This window comes from Mus pahari, chromosome 3 (genome assembly GCF_900095145.1).
Source record: "Mus pahari chromosome 3, PAHARI_EIJ_v1.1, whole genome shotgun sequence".
Lineage (NCBI taxonomy): Eukaryota > Metazoa > Chordata > Mammalia > Rodentia > Muridae > Mus > Mus pahari.
This window is the reverse complement of record NC_034592.1, coordinates 141,051,703-141,065,245: the sequence shown is the minus strand read 5'-3', so window position 1 is coordinate 141,065,245 and position 13,543 is coordinate 141,051,703. Positions and strand designations below refer to the sequence as shown.

At 49.9% G+C, this 13,543-nt stretch overlaps 1 protein-coding gene across 3 annotated transcripts in view; it reads right to left on the bottom strand.

Moving 5' to 3' along the window:
- Positions 1-12,975, bottom strand: part of Ppp1r16b (protein phosphatase 1 regulatory subunit 16B) — a 103,533-nt gene extending 90,558 nt beyond the window's left edge. The window contains exon 1 of one of the 3 annotated variants that reach the window (XM_021194175.1): positions 12,861-12,975. The gene's annotated coding sequence lies outside the window, so the exon portion shown is untranslated. Of the gene's footprint in view, positions 1-11,937; positions 12,258-12,860 lie in introns of those variants that run through there. The other 2 variants (XM_029536158.1, XM_029536157.1) reach the window with 2 other exon arrangements.
- Positions 12,976-13,543: the final 568 nt, after the last annotated feature.

Here is a 13,543-nt window from a genome sequence, read left to right as displayed (position 1 = left end):
AAAAAAAAAAAAAAGAAAGAAAAAAAAAGAATACCCAACCATGGATGCCAGAAGGAGACACGGAGCAGCCTGCTTCCTCACTGTCTCCCATACTCACTTGAGACAGGCTTTCCCGCTGATCCTGAAGCTAGGCTGATCCCAGCAAGTGCCAACAATTCTGCTTTTGCCTCCCACAGTGCTGGGCTTACAAGTGTGCAAAGACAGGCCTGGCTGGGAATTCAAACTCAAGACCTCATTCTTGCAATCAGCGCTCTTATCACTGTGCCATCTTCCCTGGCCTTTGTATCCATTCATTCATTCATTCATTCATTCTTATTTATTTGTGTGACATATGGTCTCACTATTTAGGCCTACTTGGCCTGAAACTTGCCAGGTGTAACAGGCTGGCCTCAAAGCCATAGAGATCTACCTGCCTGTCTGTGCTACCAAGTGCTAAGGCGTGTGTCACCTCTCCAAGCCAAAACCTCCTTCATAACCACTGTTCAAGCTGCCTCTGCAGTCAGGACTTCGCTGCAGAACTTTACAGATCCAGGACCTCATTCTCCGAGCCACTGCACTCTACAGTGAGGGCTGCGTGATGGGCCAGGTAACATCACAGACCAGCAAGTGGGTGCTCTCTACAACCCCTTTCAGTTAACAGCCTCAACTGCTCCTCGCCTCGAGCTGTGGCAACTGAGTAAATAGACCCCTGGAAATACCTATTGCCCGGCGCAGACTTGGCTGCCTGTGATCCTGCGAGGCCCCCCTGTAAATTGGCCTCTTCTTGTTGCATTACGAGGCCCCTCAGCAAACCACAGGGAGAACTCTAATGTTCACTTCCTCACTGAAGCCTGCTGTGTGCGTCTGACTCACCACAGCCAAGCGTACTGCCTACATCCAACCTTTGTGACCTCCAACAGTGTGAGTTTTGAAATAAGCCCTGGGGTCCCTGGATCTGTCTTTCTGGACTAGCAGATGGTTCTTCCCACATGGGAGGGATCAGAAATCATTGCCAGCTTCTGATTTACCTGAGGGGGGAGGGGGGTCTGCAAAAACCTTTCTCCAATGAAGCCCATCAGTAACCTCAGAAACCACCATAAAGCCGACTTTCAATCGACCCTTCTTACTCCCAGCTCCATCTGCTGCTCCCCAAGTCAGTGCATCATTTTTTCTGATTCTCATCAAGATCTCCCCCTACACACTCTCTCTCTTCCCCCTCCCCACACCACACCCCTGTTAGGTGTAAGACAGAATCTTGGTAGGTAGCCCAGGCTGGCCTTGAACTCATGATCCTTTTGAAGTGCTGGGATTATATGGGCACACACCACCACCATGGCTGGCATCAAGCTGTTTTCTTCTGAGACTGTCAATCACCTCACTCCAGGATACAGTCCTTGTTGTTTCTGAGGAGCTCATGGTGCCAACCGTGAAGCTAGGTTTGATCAATAGCAGCTGGCTTAGACAAGCACCCCCGGGGTATGACCTGATCCACAGTGTTTCGCTCTTGCTTTATCCAACGACTTGTCTGCCAGCCCTAGGAGATGAGACCAACCTAAGGGCGGATGCCGGCTTAATTTAATTTTATATTTAATGAGAAGTGTTAAGGCCAAGCAGAATGGAGCTCCTGAGTATTGAACAATCTTTATAAAGGCACCATCGAATGAATGGTCAAAAAAGCTGATTTACTGCAGAACCTGGATCAGGCTATTTTACAGGTTGAGTGATCAAATATCCAAAATCTAAAACGCTACAAGAGCCAAAGCTTTTTCGGATCTGCTGTGAAGGCATAAAGGGATAGTTTCACCATGACCCACGGCAGACCACAGTCAAACCCAGCACACTAAACAGTATGATAATAAATCACCTTCAGGCTTTGTAGACAGTGTATATTTGAAAGAACAAACAAACACGAAGCCAGGCAAGATGGCACAGGTCTGTCCTCCCAACTACTCAGGAGGCTGAAGCAAAGGAAGTTTAAAATCATCCAGGCTACTTAAACCCTGTCTCAAAATAAAAAATCTTAGCCAGGCATGGTGGTGCACGCCTTTAATCCCAGCACTCGGGAGGCGGAGGCAGGCGGATTTCTGAGTTCAAGGCCAGCCTGGTCTACCAAGTGAGTTCCAGGACAGCCAGGGCTATACAGAGAAACCCTGTCTCAAAAAAAAAAAAAAAAAAAAAAAAAAAAAAAAAAAAAGTAGGGTGAAGAGTGGCTGGGGACCACCATGCTGGATGTTGACCTGTGACTTCTTCACGCATGTGCAGACACATGCACATGGACACGGACACACATACACGGACACACACGGACACACACATGGACACGTGGGCACACAGGCACACGTACACGCACACAGGGATGGGTTATATTGTAGTAGTAAAGCGCTGGCCTATGTTCAAGAGCCCCAGATTCAATCCCAGTACAGAGAAAGAAGGAGGAGAGAGAGGCAGAGGGGAAGCCAGGAAGATGAGAAAGAGGAGGAGACGACAAATGAATTCTTGTTTGGACTTGGGTCCCATCTGTGAGGTATGTTACTGTGTATTTGAAAATATTCCAAAATCGGAGCCAGGTGGAGGGTTGGAGGGGGGAGATGCAAAACACTTCTGACCCCGAGCATCCCAATATAGGCTCCTCAGTCGGTACCCATCAAGAAGTAAAGTGCTTAATATCGGTGTGGAAGAAAGCAGGGGCAGCTTCCACACCAGAGAAAACAAGTCAAGAGCTGACCCAGTTCAAACTGCAACCACATTTGCTTTTTGCGCTCAGAATGGTGCACACAGATAAAAATCTGTAGAAACCAAGATGGCACATTATGCTCTCACTGCAACAAGAAGCGGCTTTTAAAGATATGCATGTATTCGTGTCTGTCGCAGTGTGTGAATGTATGCTGAGTGTGTGCCACGCACGTGTGTGTGGGTGCCTAGGGGAGCCAGAGTGTCTAGTCCCCTGGAGCTGGAAGGCGTGAGCCACCATATGGAACCTGGGACTCAAACCCAGGTCCTGAAGAGCAGTAGGCATTATGATCCACTGAGCTGACCCTCCAGTCCCTAAAAGGAACAACAGAATAAATGAGGGTGGGTTTTTAATCAATGAGATTCCACATAACCTTAAAGATCTAGATATATACGTATGTGTTGACATGTGCTCAGACAAGCTAGAGGAACATCTCAGAGGAGATTGGCTTAGTCGTGTGAAGAAGAAGAAAAAAAGATAAACATGTAAATGAGTATGAGTTTGGGTCTGCACCGAAAATGTGCAGAAAGACATGCTAGGTGCCCAAGGATTCCTTCTGGAGAAGGGGATGAGAGTCCATGGAAAATGTTCCACATCTCTGTACTGTTGGAGTTTTATGATGTGTTTGTATCCTTTTTATAATAAAAAAGCATAAAACAACAATAAGAAAAAAGCTTAATATATGTCAATGGAAAAAAAAAAGAAATGAAATCTTGTTGAAAATCATTCTTATTTCACGATAAACAAGAGGCTGCATCCATCACATGACATTAGCTCGCTGTCCTGATCATAGGACAGCTGCTGATGTTAGTAATTCTGGAGAAAATCAAGAAGGGCCAGGGTGCTGAAGATAGTGAGCGCTACCATGTGTTCCTATTTCTTACAATTGGATGACAAGAAACAGAGCCATCTCTGTCGGAGACACTGAACTGAGAGCTCACCGGGCTGCCTCAGACACTGGGGCCTCAGCAATACAAGACGCAGGGGCTACAGATGCTGAAGGAAGCCATGATTATTATCTGCCACCCAGTAAAGAACATGTATAACCCAATCCCTGAGACTTAACGACACAACACTCTGCCCCCAGTCTCTCTGCCCTAGAGACGTCCAAGACACACAGAAGCCCGGCAAGATGGCAGGAGTAGCTTATCTCTATCCATATATCCTGTTGCTTTGCAGCCTCGGTACTGAACCATCTGCATCACATAGTATTGCCGTGCTTTCCTTACACATGGGGAAACTGAGGCTCAGCTATCCAAGACAATCAAGTAACAAGCTCAAGACTGCTGGAGGTGGTAGAGATAGGTGTACCACCTAAGGCCAGCCAAGGTCACTGCCATCCTCCCCTGTCTGAAGGAAAGACCAGAGGACACTCACCGGGGAGTAGGAAGTCCCCTTGGAGAGAAGAAAGCATTTTTGCTAAACAAAAGCCAGAGGGGGGTGGTGCTCAATGGCTCCAGTATTTGCCACACAAGTGTGAGAAACAGAGTTTGGATCCCTAGAACCCATAGAAAAATGAGCATTGGTATTGGGTGTCTGAAATCCCAGCAATCCTGCCCAGAGATAAGAGGCAGACAAGAAAACCCTCAGAGGTTCCCCGGCCAGCTAGCCTGGAGCACCCACAGGCAAGAAACACGAGATCCAGTCTCCCACAAGGTAGTGGGTGAGAACCAACACCTGAGGAGCTCAGATCTCCTCTCTCTCTCTCTCTCTCTCTCTCTCTCTCTCTCTCTCTCTATATCTCCCTATAAGATACATTCTACCAACATTGCAACCACCAGAAGGAAAGTAAGCCCCAGAAAATTTACCTCCCAAGTCCAGCCATCCTCTGNTGTGTGTGTGTGTGTGTGTGTGTGTGTGTATGTGTGTGTGTGTGTATGTGTGTGTGTGTGTGCGCGTGTGTATATTCTCTCTGTGTGTGTGTGTGTATTAGCTCACCTCTTTTGACTAGATCTCTGCAGATCTATGAACATTTACTGTCTTCTAGTGATGCTTATAAACAAATGGATGACTTCTTAATTCTTAATGATAATCTCATAAGAATTCCTAAAACTGTTTCTGTGACTTTCAATCTCCTTTATAGTGTGACTGCTATTAGGTCCTTTCTGATAGTCAAAACTGCAATGAGAACTCTGTCAGTCACCAGATAAGTGCTTCTAGATAGTAAGCAGACTTCATACTACTCAGAGCACATTCCATGAGGTTGTAAAGCAATTAACCAATGGTCATAAAAAAACCTGTGATTTATTATAGGTGTTTGAACAGAAGATAAACTATTGAACTTCACTAACAACTTAGTTATGGTTTTGAATTTTCAATTAGGCTGTAGAACACTGACAAGTGATGAATGTTTAACCAGATAATTACTCCTAATGGATATGCATGTAAATATCCTCTGTTGTAAACTTCTCTTTCAATTTGTTTTTATTTTATGTGTGAACTTGTGTTGAACTTTTTAATATGTGATAGTGTATTCTGAACAATGTATAAGTGCTGAGGACAAAAAGAAGTGGAATGGAGCTGAGGAGAAATTTTGCAATCAGAACACTTTTTAGACACAAGACAACTCAAGAAAAACTTAGAAGTATAGGCCTAGACATCAGAGAAAATGCACTGAGAGTAAAAACATTATTGAGATATCAGAGCAGGGGGAGATAGCAAGATGGAATGGAATTAGAAGGAGAATGTAGAGTTGAATGACTTAGAACCTATAGGTAACACAAAAAACTAAGAAGGCAGTATGCAGAATACAAAAACAAAAACAAAAATGAAGCTGGAGAGAGAGGGGGGGAGGGATGGAGGGAGGGGGAGAGAGAGAGAGAAAGAGAGAGAGAGAGAGAGAGAGAGAGAGAGAGAGAGAGAGAGAGAGAGAGAGAGAGAGATATTTAAGTCAGCACATGTGGTCATGAAGGACAAGAACTTCAAAGCCAGATGGACTAGATTCAAATCCTAATTGCCATTTATCGGCAATGTGACCTTGGGGGTGTCATTGAACGTCTCTATGCTTCACATTCCCGAGCAGCAGGGTAAGTAACACTGCCGCCACTTAGAGCTGATGGAGAACCAAAGAGTGAGCGGCATACCCCAAAGCACCACATGTTCATGATCGGTCAAGAAGCAGGTGTCCTTCCCTGTAAGCAGAGGCAACCGTGCAGGGCGCAGAGCTTGGCAAGAAACCACAAGCTAGTTTTAAGCTGCCCTTCTAGCCAGGTGCCTCTGGGCTGTACACAACCCTGCAATAAGATGCAAGCCCTGCAGGGCAACTAACCTAAACATACCAGCCCCCCATCCCCCCCACACCCACCCCCAGCTGTGAATCAGAATCTCTTGGCACATTAGAAAAACAAAAACAAAAACAGACTCCCAGGAACCCATCTGGATTGATGGGGACACAGGTGGGACAGTCTAGGACCCAGGGATCTGTGGTTTTGAAAAGCCCCAGGTGACCAGATGGTGCAAGAATGGCCCATCCCTAGACAAGTGTTTTTGGACACACTGTAAACTCAGTCTCACCAGTCCTGGCTACTTGAGTTGCTCCCTGAGCCCAAGCATCCTGTCGCTTGCATCTGGTTCCAGGCCTGGGCACACGTAACATCTGTGACTCTGAAAGCCGCCAGCAGAGCAGATGGCTATGCAAACAGGCACAGGCTAAACTGTCTTTTGTGCTTGAGCGGTCCACACCAGAAACCTTCATCTGTACACTTGGGGTTCCCCAGGTGCTTGCTACTCAGGAAAGTTTGCAGATCAGTGGGGTGGCACACCCCACCCCTTCCCAGGAGCCTGCTGAAGCGTGAGCCCTGCCAAACCAGACTCTATACTCTAGCCCTAACCCAACCAGTTTGAGGCACATACCCGTCAATCCTCTGCCTACCCGAATTCTTCTACTTGAGGCAGAGATGGGGGTATGAGGGAGGGGGTTAGCCTCGCTATGGTCCCGGTTCCCAGTCATCAACCTGCCTGACTCAAAGTGAATTTTTTCTTTTCTTTCTTTCTTTCTTTCCTTTTCTTTTCTTTTTTTTTTTTTTTTTTTTTTTTTTTTTTTTTTTTTTTTTTCTTTAACAAGCTGGTTTTTACATTAAAATAAGCAAGCCTTCCCAGTAAATTAGAAAAAGGGGTAACACCAGGCTCCACAATCCCAGGGCATAAAGCACACCCTTCTTTTGAGCAGTTATAACCCCCTGCTTCCTGCCCAAAGCCATCCAGAAACATCAAACAGACCAAAGAAAACCAAGCATGTCTTCCTGCTGGACAGGCTCCAAGTTATCGGGCCGATTTCACACTGTAGCTTGACCTCATTAATCCAAGGCCTATCACGTTGCTGTAAATGTCAGTGGAAAAACAGCCATTCAGTGGGTTTCCTTCATTCCACCAGAATGGGAAAAAAACAGGAAGCTGACAGCAGCTGCGCCCCAGCCTAGCAGATCCCAAGGGCTCAGCTGACAGGGCGTTCCTTGTTAGCACCTATGGCCCCTTTTCCCAGCCCACTTGAGGATCTAGATGGGCCTTGTGCCTGGCATAAACAAATGCAGCAGTAACACAGCCATGATCCAGTTGATTCGGGTCTCCGAGCACCTGCCCAAAGGAAGACAGTATGCACACTCCGAAAGCCTTTGGTCTGAATCATCGAGTGGCTGTCCGTCATGCAGAGTCATCTAAATCTCTCCTGCCCATTCAAAAAAATGTCCCATAAGCCAAACCCCTGGGACTCCAGGGTGCACAAGGCCTTCCAAGTCCTCATTCATTCTTTTAATGTATGTATGGATTGCCTCCCTGGCTCTGAACATCACACTGGGCAACTGGGGACAGAGCTGAATGAATTAGACACAGTCACTGACCTCGGAGGACACAAGGTCTAGTGGAGCCGATCTCAGCCTTGATGCTATTAACATTTAGGAGTCCGTAAGTTTTGTTGTGAGGGGCTGTGCTACGCACTGTAGAATATCCTATAGCCTCTCTGGTCTCTAGGCACTAGATGCCACTCACTTCTCTTCTCCCCATCCCTCCCAGCTGGTTCTGACTGACAAAGACATCTCTAGAAATGGGCCAAAACTGTTCACAATTGAGAACTATGGGTCCAGTGGATAAAACAGAAGACTAGGGGCTGCAAAGATGGCTTAGCTGTTGAGCACGCTGCTTGTCCTGGAAGAGGACCCAGGCTTGATTCCCAGCACCCACGTACTAGCTCACAACCATCCGTAACTCCAGTTCTAGGGAGACCAATGCCCCCTACTGACTTCTGCTAGTACCAGGCACACAAGTGGTGCACACATATAAGCAGGCAAACACTCATGCATGTAAAATCAAGTAAATAAATCTAAAAAGAAAAAAACTAAATAATTTTAAAAAAGAAAATGAAAAGAACAATGATTATTATGTAACTCTATGTATGGTACAAACAGAGCCATGGAAGAAAATTTAGTAGACATTATACCAAGATCATGTACAGCTCAGAAGCCACATCACACATAGGGGTGCACCCCTATAACCCCAGCACCCAGGTTGAAATAGGAGAACTAAGAGTTCATTAGCCTCAGTACATAGTGAAACACCCCCCCACACACACACACACAAAGCTTAGAAACCCATCACTTTACATAGGATCAAAATCCTTAGGAGAACCCAGAATCCCTTATATGTGTGTTATATATACAATATATATGGTCTGTGTTTCCAGATGAAGAAATTGGGGGCCCAAAGAAACAGAGCCATTGCCTAAGGTCCAAAACTTGGTGGAAAGCAGAATCAGAATTCAAACCCTGAACTTAAACTGTCATCATGGAAAAAGAACAGTTAAGCATGTGTTTGAATGTCTTCTCTCTATAGGCACGACCTATAGTCACAAGATATTCTGAGCAGCCATCCTAAAAGACTCATTCCTCCCTGGGGCCACCTTGGGGCTTGGTCACCACCTGTCCCATCCATCAAGCTACAAACTGCCCGCACTGAAGCACATCTGCGGGACTCCAGTGGAATGCCATGCTGGATTCTGAGACATCAGGAACACCTCCCCCCACAGTCACCTGCACTCAGGAATTTCCCAAAAAAGTCAGGGCAGGTTCCAAGAGCATACCATGGGGTGATCCACCTCTAGGGAGCCCACTGCTCAGCACCAAGGGGCACAAGGTCAGAGAAACCAAACACTATGCAGCCAGCTTAGATATTTATGAAAATCGCACAGGAAAAAAAAAACACACACAATATCTTTTTTTTTTTCCTTCAAGGTCTCACCATGTAGCCCAGGCTATCCCTAAATTTGCTATCCTCCTGCCTCCACCTCCTGAGTGCTAAGATTACATACATATCCAACCATGCTCAGCTGGCATAGAACATTTTTTGAAGACTTTAGCATGGGGGGGGGCATGTCAGGCAGAGGGAAGGAGAGAAAACTTTATGCTTGCTGGAAGGGACCAAGAAGGAATAGAGAGAATCCTTCAGTATAAAAGCAGCCCCGCTCTTCCTCCCATGCAGAAATTAACCCTGCTCCTTCTCAGTCAGGCAGCCTTTTGCAGAGAGATTCCTGACAAGGCTACAGAGTGCCAGCTTCGGGTCAGCGAGCGTTTAACCATGCACAGCCCTTGGCAGGATGACCTCTGACTCTTTCCCTGGCCTTCCTACGGGGGACCTGCCTGCATCACACTGTTGACTGGCTTCCAGCGGCGACTCCCACCCACAGCTCACCAAAGCCATCCAGAGCTTTCCAGCCTGCACACACGCAGTACTTCCCCGTGCCCGGGGCGCCCACCCCTCCATTACCCACCACCTGGAAAATTACCACTGAAGAGATCAAATGTGCTCCCACCATACATGTAGCCCACCTGTTATTGGTAATAATAGACTAATAATAATAGCAACTAACATCTGCGAACACTTATTCATCCAGGGACAGCCCTGAGCTAAATCCTTACCCACAGTATCTCTTCTGCTCACTTTACCACCGGCAGGCAGCTTACCTGCGTGTGAGGGAAAAGATTCTGTCTCACAGTGTGACGGCACAAACCTGGGGCCCCCTGAGCTCTCCGTTCCCACTTCTTACTATGGGAGATTTGACCACACCAGTCCCTCTGTCTGCAGGCCTGCTTCTCCCCTGAGGAACACACCCCCCCCCAAAAGCTGCCTCGGTTATGACAACCCCTTGCTAAGCACAAGGTATATACAAAGGACCCTGGAGAAAGGGGTCCTCCAGAAACCTAATTCCCAGGACACTGCCCAGGAGAGACAGGCTAAAGAGGCTTTCTCTATCCCAAGAACTGAAGGCAGAAGTATGAATTCCCTGTAGCAGGGGAGGAGGCAGGATCTGAGGGCCCAAGGAAAGAAACAGAGGTGTTACTAACAAGAGTCACTTCCTGCCTGCATTCTAGCACCCCCACCAAGCATGTCTGTGTTCTATGGTCTCAGCAGGTCCTTAGAGCCCCGTGAAGATGACCACAATGGGATGCTATTACCCAGAAGAGAAATGGGGAAGGGTCTGGAAAGTGCTTTACCCATAATCCCAAGGCTTTTCATCTTAGAGTTGTCATTTCAACTAGATACTTTTTGATACTTTTGGTTGTGATGGCTTGTGCCTGCTTTCCCCCTCCCCCAGGGCTGATCTCTAAGATCAGCCTAGTTGTTGAGCGGGGTGAGGGGAGCCGTCCTGGTCTGGAATGTCCGTTGGGACCCACTGTTTACCATAGCACAGCAAGCATGCTGGGGGTTGGGAACACAGGGTGCTGGCACAGAAGAGAGGTAAGGTCAGCAAGAGAGGGTTTAGGGGATCAAAACCCAGCACTTGAATCCAGGCCACCTTTGCAATCTGCTGCCCTGTGTCCATTTGGTTGCTATTGGTTAGAACAAGTTCCCCGAGGCTCTAGAACTGGGTTCTCACAAGACAGGACAAGTCGTTGACTCAAAGGTGCTCTATAGGAAACTTCTAGCCTTAAAGAAAACCACTTCCTTGCCTCGGCTTCCCCTGGCTCTGTGACTCGGGCTCATAAAAAAACCACCAAACAGCAAGATTAGAATTTAACCTCTGCTCCTCTGCTGCTCCGGCTCCCAGACTCCATGAACAGAGAGTCCAAAGTCTGTATAGGCACCAAACACCGACCTTACTTACCAGGTACTTCTAACCAGGAAGTCTAGACTTGGCTGAATTGTCCCATCGCAAGGGGACTTCCCAAGGGGTCTGAGGCACCTAAGACACAAGTGAGGATCACCTTGAATCGGAAAGAGGTTTTCTTAAGGGAAGCCATTCCAAAGGCTGGGAAGAGCTGGGGGCGGGGCGGGGGGTGGGGAGACAATGATAGGTAGACTCCACTTGACAGAGTGGTCTGTTGTCATCTTGCCCACAGAATTCCAGGGACTGGGGCAGAGAAGATGGGATTTGGGTGCCAGGTGGGAGAGAAGGTGGTGAGAACGTGAGTGGGTAAGGCCTTGCAAGCAGGCAGCACGCTGGAAGGAGTCACCGGTCCCTACCGCCTCCTACAAGCTGGCTCTTTGTGACATAACTGAGTGAGGGAGGAAAAGTGGAACCCCACATCCCAGCCCCTGCAGAACCACCCACCAGGGCTCCACTTCTGCACCTGGCTAGGGGACACGCCCCGCTCAAACCTTCACTAAAGGAGGGTTTGCCTAGCAGGGTCACCCATGATGCTCCGATGCACCAAGAGCTTCGCGGGAGGCCTCTCTCAGTTACCCTACAGCGACCATTCACCCCACTTCTTAGAGATCTGTGATGATGGGGAACAGAGTGTAGGGCCCGCGGGCAGACAGCAAGTCTTCAGCAGAGTTGTGCCGAGCTCAGCCTGGAAGGAAAGCTCCCTCCCCACGGAGGCCGTTTCTCCTCCGGTACCTTACTGGCTGCAGGAAATGGCAGGATAAGGCGCACAGAGAAGTCTTCCCCCACCCCACCCCACCCCCGAGGGCCTGGGGCGACCACCAGCCCCTTCCCCAGTTAGCCTGGAGGGAAACGGCGCCTGGCACTATCGGGCTCCGGGACCTCTACAGAGGGCGATTCACAGGCCGCACCTGGTGCTCCAGGGCGCCAGGAGCTGGTGGGCGCCTCTGACAGCAAGAACAGGAGCCCTTTATGAGCAGTGTAATCACATGGGCGCACAAGCACCGGCTTTCCGTTCTGGGAAGCCTCATCCCTGCCCCCCCCCTTCTGATTCCAGGGGAGCAAAGGCTCCCAGGCCTGGCCAGTGGTGGTGGCGCCCCACTGGTTTGCAGAGAGGGCTGTAGTCACAGCTCACCTACACCCGATTATCCGCCCGGGGCTGGAAGCTGCATCAGCAACATCTTCCGTAAAGCTGGAGGCAGGGCTGGGAGGGAAGCGCCGAGGAAGAGAGTCCGCATCCGCCACGGAGGCGGGTAGGAGAGCCTCCCGCTCCTCGCTCCCACTCGGGGCGATCAGGGCGCTCTGCGTGACCTTGTGGGAGACCCCCTCAGTCGACCTTTGGGGTAGGGCTGCGCCGTTTCTGCCTGTCTTGGGCGCTCGAGGGCGCTGCTCCCTGCGGGAGCGGATGCGCGGGACTCGCGAGGAGTGGAGCGCTCCGGGCGCGGGGACCCGCAGCTCGCGCCCAAGGCGGCGGGCGAAGAGGCCGAGAGCATCCCTTTTGGGAACCACCACGCCAAGGGGCTACGGGGACCGACCGACATGCTCTAGGGGTAGAGATCCCCACTGGGTTAGATTTGCCCTCAGGGACGCCTGCCCCCGGGACTTTTCCCACCCCCGGAGCAGCGCTCTCAGAGCGCTGCCTGCCCAGACCAAGCGCCGCCACGCGAGGGGGCGGCGCCCCCATGCCGGGCTCGTAGACCGTGTGCCCAGGGCGTCTGGTGTTCTGTGGTTTCACCACCCAGCCTTGGAACCCTGGCAGACAGTAGCCCAGACAGTCCATGGACCTCACATCGCCCCCCACCCCCCAGATTCCAGCCATCGCAGCCCTAGCCAACAACCTGCCAATGCACCCTCTACACCAGCCTCCCCATCCGAGAGCGAGATGTGGGAGACTGTACCTTTCCAGCACACCCCACCGCCACCGCCCCCCCTCCCCAATTATCTTAAGCCACCCTCCCTTGCCCAAGGACCCCTCTCCACCAGCCAGACTGGAAGGGGCCGAGACACCTGCCCGCCGGATCCGCAGAGTGAAGAGGAATGCGGCGGCGCTCAACTCACCCGCTCTCTCGAGCCCTGCCCCGGGCGGCTCCGGGCCCCGGCTCGATCCGCAGGTCCCAGAGCCGCAGCTGGTGGTGCGGCGACAGAGCCAGCTCGGCTGGGTAGCGAGCCACCGCGCCGCCTCTTGACTCCTCCCTTAAGGCGGAGCCTAAGCTCGGGGGGGGGGAAGGGTGGGCCCGCGCATCCCCAAGGGGCTTGTCACCGAGCAACAAGGAGGTCTAGATCTTAGCGCCCTCCGAATGAAGACCCCCTTTTCTGAGCTGCAGGAATTTGGAAGCAGCTGAGATACAGCCAGGATTCAGGATAGTTCTTGACTGTGTCCCACCTCTAACCTCCAGTACAGACAGGGGGGAGCCAGGGTGGTATTTTATTCCCATTTGACAGATAGACCAAGTGAGACCCAGAAAGGGATAATATCCTACCTGTAGTAGCACAGAATGGAGTCAGTGCCCGAAAGTCAACTTCCCACGTTAAGCTTGATTCTGAAGGCTCTACAAACATCACGAACTTGGCCAGGCCTTATCTAGAGGACAGGGCTATATAGATAGGTCTTTTAGCTGAGAAAAGGCAATAAACCATGGCCTGTGACGTGGAATCCAGTCACTCTTTCGCTCTGGAAAGAGGGGAGGTGAAGAGAAGGAGGAAGGAAGTGGTCATGCCTAGGTTGCCTGTCACTGGCTGAG